Raw genomic sequence first — 9,996 nt, forward strand, 5'->3', positions numbered from 1 at the left:
CAGTCCAGCCTCCCTCACCACAACGTCCATGTTCCTCGCATTGTCTGTGACGACAGCAATTCCATGTTTAGCCCTTTCCAGTTCCCATTCTGTCACAGCCTCTTTCAATACTTCAGCAATGTTGGCCCTACTGTGCGTTTCAAAAAGACGGCGAGTTTGAAGAACAAAGCTAACCATTTCCCACTTGGCGGTGATCACTTGAGCTGTGATTGTAATATAACTTTGCGTGGCCCTGGAGGTCCAGCTGTCTGTTGTGATAGATATGCTATCTGTCTCTAAGACCCTGAACCACCTTTGCTTTGATTTCCCTGTAAAGCTCTGGCATCACTGTCTGGCTAAAGTGCGGGCGTGATGGGATGCAATATTTTGGCTCCAGTGTATTGACCAACAGCTGAAAGCCTTCATTTTCAACAACGGAAAATGGCCGCATATCTTTTGCCATAAAAACACCAATGCACCTCGTAATTTCTTTGGCCCTTGCATTGGTTGGGATGAGTGGAGTTGCAAATCTCCTTGCCAGTGTGGTTTGTCCTCTTGGCAATTTTTGCTCAGGCGGCGGCGAATTGAGCTCACTATGGTGCCGGTTGACATGTTGTAACATGTTGGTTGTACTTTTTGTGTAGGTCATCAGCCTCAAGGAACACAAGGAAGCCAAAATGCTGCTCCACTGTTGACTTAGAGGACGCACTGACCAGCTTTATTTCACAATGACTCGCCATGTCTCTCGCTCCGTCTGAAGAACCACGTCTGACATTGAACAAGTGAAATCAACAGTAGTTTATGAATAAAGGTATAAGAACAGTGGAAGTTTGAATGTATTATTCTCTATTCAAGCTGGAACCTCTGTAATGAGAAAATAACAGTCGTCCGACCCATTTGACTATATAGGTAGATTATTCCTACCCCTCTAATACGACCCACAGGTGCGTTTCCTAAATTAGTGCGGAGTGTAGAGAAAAGGAGGCTGGTAGGAGAAGTGGAATTGAAAATTAAAAGATTTTTGGCAGGATCAACCTCCTAATAATATTGATGCACCTTATCATAGAAATAGGCATTAAGCTCCATCTCTCTAAAGATTCTCCTACTTCTTTCACCAGATGATCATAATGAATTAATACAATGTTTTCACTGTCAGAGGTTATTTTAATTCCTAAATAAGGAAATTATTTTGGGGCATTAGAAAACTGTATGGATCAGGGGACGTTCTCTCTCTTCTCTATTTAATAATAATAAGGCGCTTTTACAGTTATTGGTTTTATAACCAGAGAACTGTCCAAATATTGTCATTATTGCACAGTGTCTCAATTGAGGTTCCCAGATTTGTCAAAAAAAACATCTGTCTTACCTATTGTTATGCCTGTGATTTCATTTCAGATGACTGACGGATTTCCATGGCCAAGGGTTCGATGGCAAACTGAATTAAGAAAGGGGACTAGGACTGCCCTGGTATGTAGAGCTAATTTCTGCTCAGCATACAATAATTTGCTCCATTTGAGATATTTTTCCCCAAATTCAAATCTTTTTAGAGTATCGAAAAGGTATCTCCATTCAAGCCTTTTCGGCATCTAATGACAGGATTGCATGGTTTCTGGCATTTTGTTTAGCATATTATACATTCAACAACCTGTGTGTTAATGCTTGTTTGTCCTGCACAACTCCAATTTGATCGTTAACGATCAGGTGGGGGATGATTGTTTCTATCTGCCTAGCCAAGGCCAGCTCAAGAGCAAGTAAAACGTTTGAATCCGAAAGCAAAACTTTTGGATTTGCATTAACACATTTTAAATCACAAATTAATCTTACTTGCAATAAAACATTTTTTTAATTGCAGTGTTGATAGTTTTCAAGACATTTCACTCAGAACCAAGAATGTCAACCTACTGGTGGCGCTGGATGATAAGTCAGTAGGAATAATTGTCTGGGAACCATGAATCTCTGTGCCATATTTTGTGCCAAATTATCTAGTAGATATGGAGATACTTCACTGTATAACTGAAAACTTTGGCCTGCTGGTGGTGCTAGATTAAAAAAAAAAAGATTCATGCTCTTGAATGTCTATAACGAATTGCAATGGCACGGCAATCCGTCCAATATTTGTAGATATTTCAGTCTGGACTAAAGTGGTATACTTACCAATAGACCAACATTACCATCCCTACAGCCGTGCTGATAGCGTTGCAATAGGGTTGTTCCAGTGAAGACATTTTATTTGGCTGCTGTCCTTTCAGCTCCTCAGCTCCACTCAGCAGCTGCTGCTGAAAGTCAGGCCAAGTCAAGTCAGTTGTGTTTATATAGCCCAATATCACAAATTTGCCTCAAGGGGCTTTACAATCTGTACAGCAGATGACACTCTCTGTGCTTAGACAGGTAAAAACCTCAAGAAGAGCAACAGAGGAGGGATCCCTCTCTCAGGACAGACATGCAATAGATGTGTGTACAGAACAGACCTACACAATAAAATTACAGCATGGACAATCATGATGACAAAATTATAGATAGATTGTGAACCTATATGAAGAATGGATCTGGCAGGACGTCAAGCAACTTCAGATGTCGTCAAACAGACCTGAGTCACACAACCTCTTCTCAGGACCGACTACACAAACTCACAAGCAGTAAAACTAAAGCACAGCATTCACACACAGAGAGAGAAAGAGAGAGTCAGAGCTATATGCTGGTCAGCAGGGCAAACATGGACTATAAGTACTCTGCTTAATAGATTAATTGAGACTGAGACCGACCTGAGGGAAGGCTAATGGAAAAAGGTACAGGTATTGAAAGAACAATAGGAATTATCTAACAAACTAATTTGACTACTGCACTAACTATATGCCAACTATTAACTCAAAAGTAATGTAGCTCAAGTTTACTTAACCAGTTTTTCTACTTCGATCAACCTTATGACTGGGCTGGTCATCTTTCTCACTCCTGACTGTCCAATGATGAATTTATTTTTGAATTTTTGACAGCAGAGTTGTTTGGTGTGCTTTTGTCCATCTGTTTGGCAGAATGGCAGAATGTTAGGAAGGCAGTCACCTTTTATCAGTAATGAGTGTACACCCCTGCAGCAGCAGGCTGATGTGGTCGTAGTTCATGGTGAAGTTTAAGGGAATGATGACTTACAATGAAACAAACATCAGACATCATCTGCAGTGTGGACGCACAGCAAAGTCTTGTCTTTTGAGTGTGTCATACAGCTGATATTTGGCCACAGACGTCTTATGTGCTGTTATGCAAACAAAAGCAAATCACTGATTCAGGGACAGGTCATAGACAATGTACGAGCAGGAGACAAGGCTGTTATTCACTGTAGACCCTGCAAAACCTAATTTTCTCCATGATTACATTCCCAAATAACTGTTATAATAAACTCTTAGACATTATGTTGTAATCTGTTTACCTAGTGACAACTTGTTTTCTGCCAGCAACCATGACCGCAGTTTGTTAAAAGCTCACTGCAACATTACCATGTTGACAGGTAAAAACAGATCAGAGTGACACCTTTTAAATACAAAAAAACCATGGACTTAAATCTGTGTGAAGCCTGACAGTTAATGGTGAAAAGCAGGTAACAAAACTGTCCATCTGCTATTGGCTGGTCTTTGGCAAGGCAAGATAAGGTTATTTGTATAGCACATTTCAACAACAAGGCAATTCAAAGTACTTTACATAAAACATAAAAGCAGCATAGGGCAATATAAAATACACAAAATACGAGTTAAATAAAAAATAACAGGAGAGTAAAAGTTACAGTACAGTGTTACATCAATCATTATTTGATGTAATAAAAGGCAAACAGAAGTCTTCAGCCTTGATTTAAAAGAACTGAGAGTTGCAGCAGACCTGCAGTTTTCTGGGAGTTTGATCCAGATATGTGGAGCATAAAAACTGAGCGCTGCATGTTTAGTTTTGACTCTGGGTCTGAAAGCAGACCTGTCCTAGACGACCTGAGAGGTTTGGATGGTTCATAACATAGCAGAAGATCAGAAATGTACTTTGCCCCTAAACCATTCAGTGCTTTATAAACCAACAGTATTATTTTGAAATCAGTTCTTTGACAGACGGGAAGCCAGACTAGATGTGCCAGAATTTTCGTCAATCGTGGATTTGTTCAATACACTTACTCAGCACTTTTTGAACTCATGTTATTCACGTATACTCACGCATGTTATTTTTGTCTGCTCAGATGTGTAATTACCTATAGACACAAAGTAGTCCCTGTCCTTTAAGTAGGATTCAAACCAGTTTAATACTGTGCCAGAAAGTCTCACCCAGTTTTCCAGTCGGTCTAATAATATTTTGTGGTCGACCATGTCGAATGCAGCACTGAGATCCAATAATACCAAGACTGAAATTTGGCCACTCTCTGTGTTTAAGTGGATGTCGGTGAAAACCTTACTAGAAGACATCAAAACAGCTGTTTAATGGCAAGAAGTTGTTCAGCTGTTGAAAAACAGCGTTTTCAATGATTTTACTTAAAAACAGGAGGTTTGATATGGGCCTATAACTGTTCATTAGTGAGGCGTCTAGAGTGTTCTTTTTTGAGAGTGGCTTGATGACTGCAGTTTTCAGGGCCTGTGGGAAGACACCTGAGAGAAGAGACATGTTGACAATTTGTAGAAAAACTGAGGCCAAGTAGTAAGAAACATTTTGAAAAAGCCTGTTGGCAGAATATCGAGGCAGCAGGTGGAGGATTTCAGATGTTGTATAATGTCCTCCAGGTTTTTATGGTTAATAGGATCAAATTGTCATGCTCTTTTAAGTGGTTTTAAGTGGACACAGGGACAACACATATCCTGTACCTGATATGGAGGCACTGACTGCCTGTCAAGGCACGTGCATTATTATTGTTTTTGGCGATGATGTCAGAGAAGAAGGACTGCCTTGCCTTTCTCAGTTCTAAATTATAAATGCGAAGTCTTTCTTTATAGATGTCATAATGAACCTGGAGATTTGTTTTTCGCCACCTGTGTTCAGTTTTATGACACTCTATTTTTCTGTTCTTACTAGCGTGGCATTACTCCATGGAGATCTTTTCTTACCAGACAGCCTTCACCTTAGTGGGTGCAATGGCATCAATAACATTTGTAATTTTAGAATTGAAGTTATCTACGCTGATTGACTGAGACCCAAGATAGGGTGGGTGTGGAAGAGAACGCCTGAATAAATATTTCACTGGTGTTTTCATTGATGTACCGTTTTCTGGTTACCTCTGTTTGAACATTTGTGTGCATGGAGATACCAATCTCCAAAAAGTGAATGATGAATGATCAGAGAGAGCAACATCAGTCACCACAACCTTAGAAATGTTCAGACCCTTGGAGATGATGAAGTCCAGAGTTACATGCTGAGTCAGTCCATGGTTATCAAGAATACAACACAGTTCTTTCATAGCCTGGACTGGCAGAAATCACTTAGAGCTTGCTGTATTTTGTACACAAGCAACTGGACATGCTGTCAGCTTTTATCAGGCTGGGGAGACAAAGGATGATTGGTCCCTATGATGATTTTCACAGTTGGATGTGCAGCCACAATATGCAGGATTCTTTCTGCCAAGTCAGAGACCATATCCTTGGGAAAGAAGAGCATTTTGGTGTTCTTACTACACTTGAATCTTTTACAGCAAAATCACCCACAATCAGAGTTTGAGGTCGTTAGCTTTCCCTGTAACCTTTTACATTCTGATTTACTTTCAGTCCTTACCCTGCTGTGTGAAGATGAGAGGTTATCCTGGTCATCAGATGGAGATCCAGATCCAGATCCCTCATGGTCCATTCACTTCCATGTTCACTCCAAACTGGTGGATTTTGGTTTCCAGCACTGCAATTTTATGTAGAAGTTTGTGGAAATCTCCCATGGAGAAGGGAGGCATCTTGCTGCTAATTAGCTTTAGCTAAATATCCAGTCACTGCAGTACAGGCTTGTACTGTTGGTAGGCCGCACTTGGGTAGTACTGAGGATGTCATAAGTGTTGAAAATATGGCAATAGCTTATTTTATCTGAATAAATTACAGTCCCAAATTACAGGTTTATGTCACCAAAGGCCAAACCAAACACCAAATTCACCAAAGCCAATAGCAGATGGACAGTTCACTAAATGTTCTTCACAACTAGGCCTGCAATGACAAAACAGGTCATAGGTCATTGCCTTCCAGAACTGACCATATACCACCCATATAACGGTTACAAAAACCACCTACAAACCCACTTATTACCACCCATATGGCGATTGAAAACCACCCATATAACCACTCAATACCACCCATATTACGGTTACAAAAACCACCCATATAACGGCTCATTACCACCCATATGACTGTTCCAAAAAACACCCATATAACCACTCATTACCATCCATACAATGGTTAGAGAAACCACCTACAAAATTGTAATAAAAAACACCCATTACCACCAATTTCACCATTACAAAAACCATCCATATAACCACTCATTACCATCCATATGACTACTACAGAAACCAGGGTGGTGACAGAGACAGACTTCTATTACAGAGGGAAGCAAATTGGATTCATATATTACAAACTGAGAGCCCAAAGGGTTTGAACGAAGAACTGCTGTTGGGTTGTTTCTTATAATGTATTGGAGTTTCCTCTATATTAGGATTCCATATTTAGATTGTGTAGATGTATTCATTCTTGTCATTTATTCTTGACATTGTTTCTACAATATTTTACTGGGCTCTCTTGTAAGGATTCAAGCTAGTGGACAGGGTCATATAGCTTTTAATTAGTTTCCTTCTACATGATATTTATCCCTACATTTGTGTATTGATATTTTATCTTAACATTTTTCAGTGATATTTTTCTATATACTTTGTAAGGGTTCATACTATTTAACGGGGTCATATTTAAAAAAAAAAAAAAATGTTACATGCTATTTGCCCTCAGTTGGATTCTTTATGTATTTTGTGGACGTATTTAGTCTTGACATGTTTTTTTTACCACATTTTTCTATGCGCTCTTGAAAAATTCAAACTATTTGGGCTAACAGGGTCATATAGCTCTTAATTTAGTTCCTTATACATGTTGTGTGTCCCCATTATAGACAAATCCTGTTTCAGAGATTTTTCTATCCTCTGGGTAGTTTGAGCACTTTATATACATAGAGCATTCATTAGTGCATTTTGGACAGTTTTAAGCATAGACTAATTTTATTACTATTTTTCCTTAATAAAAGGTCATATTCTATATGAATGTATATTATGAAGGTTTTTTCTGTATTATGTTTTGCAGTTATTGCTTTTTTATGTTATGTGCATCTTCATTTAGTAATCTTGATTGCATAACTCTTTTTAATATAGTTTCTTTTTATATGGTTCCTGACTTGGGCATTCAGTTTTATATATTCATTACCTTTCAGCTTGTGTCACTCATTGTTGTTTCTGATGTTTGTGGTCACACCATCTTTAGGAGAGGCCGCTCCTGGGCGGTTCATTCACGGATGGATCCTATCATGCAATTATATATTCTCTTTTCTGATTGATGTTTGAACCTCACCTGTTTATATCACTGCAGTTTTGATTATGCTGACAATTGCTTCTAGCTGAAACACGTTAGTTTTTGTCCACAGTAAACATGAATATTATTTATCTGTGAGTGCCGGTAGTCTGTTTGTTTTGATCCTTGCTACGACTGTGCACCCGATACAGTGTTTAAGATTTGGAGCGCTGCTACTTTACACTATTTCAGAAACCAGCCATATAACAACTCATTACCACCTATACATTGGTTACACAAACCAGTCATGTCGGCCATATAACAGCTTCAAAAACTACCCATTACCACCATATGACCATTACAAAAAAACATCCATTTGACCATTACAAAAAACCCATTCTGACCATTTAAAAAAACCCACACATTACCACCCATATGGCTGTTACACAAACCACCCACTACCCCTAAATGCTATTTGATAAGTTTACCCCTATTACCCTTAGGGAGTTGGTCAGCATTGTATCCAATACCAATCTCTCTACTTGTAAATCTGACATTCTTCCTTCCAAGCTGTTTAAAGAGGTTTTTGGAGTCATTGGCCCATGGGTTCTTAACATTCTCAATGAGTCTCTTAGATTTGGCATGGTCCCAGACTATTTTAAACAGCCCTGTATCCAGCCTCTCCTTAAGAAACCTGGATTAGATCCAACACTCCTCCGTAACTACCGTCCCATATCAGGTGCTGTGGTAAGTTTATTGTTGTCATACTTAGCCACTATGCCCCCCTGATCCTTTTGTGCTCTTGTGTATCTGCCTTCCCTTGTGTTTCCTGGCGGTCCCCTGTCCGTTTGTTTGTGTAAGTGTGTGTGTGTATGTGTCTGTGTTCTGGGCTGGCATCCAGATCTCCTGGCTGCGATTGATTACCGGCACACCTGATCATCATCATCATCATCAACCACCACTGTTTATCTACCGGGCTCATCCACACTACCAGCGCCAGATTGTCCTCGTACCCAGTGCGCGCTACACATAACGGTTCACGTAAGCAAACCTATTGAAGCTTACCTGTTCTTACCTGGATGGTAACCTTGTCCTAGATCTATGCTCTGCCAGTGATCACCGCTTCCGTCTGTCCTTGGTTCTCCAAGACTTCCATTTTGCGCCAGCAGCCACTACTTCCTTGTTTCCCGACCATTGGACTCTGGTACCAGTTTCAACGTGTCCTCACCTGACCAGCCCAGCCTTCAACCACGCCTGCCAGCTCAGAACCAGCTCCCCTGGTCTCCGCTCGAAGCATCGCCATCCAGCCCCCAACCCAGTCCGGTCCAATCCATCTGCACAATAAAACTGTTCAGAACTTGATCTGCTCTGTCCGTATGTCCTGCTTTTGGGTGCAAAGCTTGTTCTTACCACAATTGTGTCATTGCCGGTCACCTGTGTTTGTGTGCTACTAGTAGCATGCATTTGCTGCTCTAGCTCATCACAGTTAATTTGGTTTGGTTCTTTATTATAGTGACTATCTGCTATACATTTAACAGAGAGAATCAACTATGTTTTGCCATCTTTCTAACTCATCTGTTACAACCCGATATCAGCGATAGAGAAGCCCTTGAATGTGGTAGACAGCTTCAAAATGAAATAGGGTTAGACGATCAGACCGCTGTATCCTTTAGTGACATCCCAAAATTTGAAACTGCATTGGACTGTTTGGGACGATTCTTTGTAGACAGGTATGCTGAAATCGCTGGGGTGAAATATGTCTGAGTTTCTAGGATGTTTCTATCACGGTTGTTCAATTTGCTATCAAGCGCATGACACCTGTCCTCTGACGGGACGTCCCTTCAGAGAGTTGCAGGCGCGCTGTGAGGAGAAATTACGTGAGTTACAAGCTGTGCACAAGTAAAACTCATCAAGAGTGAGCATACGTGGAGGTTGTTGAAGAAATGTCATCAGGGGTTGAAGGAGTTTCTCAAACAATATAATGCTCCACAGCTGTTGTCACCCTGTGAAGCTTTGTACGGAGGGCATACTGCTGCGTCGAACGAGACAATCTCTTATGTAGATATGACATCTCTCTATCCTTACTGTAACGCCAACTTCCCTTATCCTCTCGGACAACCTGAAATAATCTATAAAGATTTCCAAGAACCTCAAAGCTACTTTGGGCTAATCAGGGCTGAGAGAGTTGTACTTTCCAGTCCTGGCCTATAGAACGACGGGGGCTAAGCTTGTGTTTACCCTTTGTCGAGCATGCGCTGAGCTCAACTTGCAGAAGGGTCCGTGTCGACATAGCAATGATGACAGGGCGTTGACCGGTGTCTGGGTCACTTCTGAATTTAACAAGGCTTTGGAGATGGGCTATCGGATAGCTGAAATAACTGAGGTATGGCACTTTGACAGACGGAGTGATTCTATATTTGTTGACCATATGCACATTTTTCTGAAAGGTAAACAGGAAGCTTTGGGTTACCTTTGGGGTAAGTTTGTGTAGAGATGCAACCAAACACAAACCACACTAGTCACAGACCCAGAAGAATTC

The 9,996-nt window shown here is 40.6% G+C and overlaps 1 long non-coding RNA gene across 1 annotated transcript; it reads left to right on the forward strand.

Moving 5' to 3' along the window:
* Nucleotides 1-643: 643 nt before the first annotated feature.
* Nucleotides 644-8,469, forward strand: LOC122878027. Its single transcript, XR_006378385.1, has 3 exons — nt 644-790; nt 1,375-1,446; nt 5,697-8,469. It is a non-coding gene; the product is annotated as an uncharacterized LOC122878027 (long non-coding RNA).
* Nucleotides 8,470-9,996: the final 1,527 nt, after the last annotated feature.

The sequence above is a fragment of the Siniperca chuatsi genome, linkage group LG6 (assembly GCF_020085105.1).
Source record: "Siniperca chuatsi isolate FFG_IHB_CAS linkage group LG6, ASM2008510v1, whole genome shotgun sequence".
Taxonomy (NCBI): Eukaryota; Metazoa; Chordata; class Actinopteri; order Centrarchiformes; family Sinipercidae; genus Siniperca; species Siniperca chuatsi.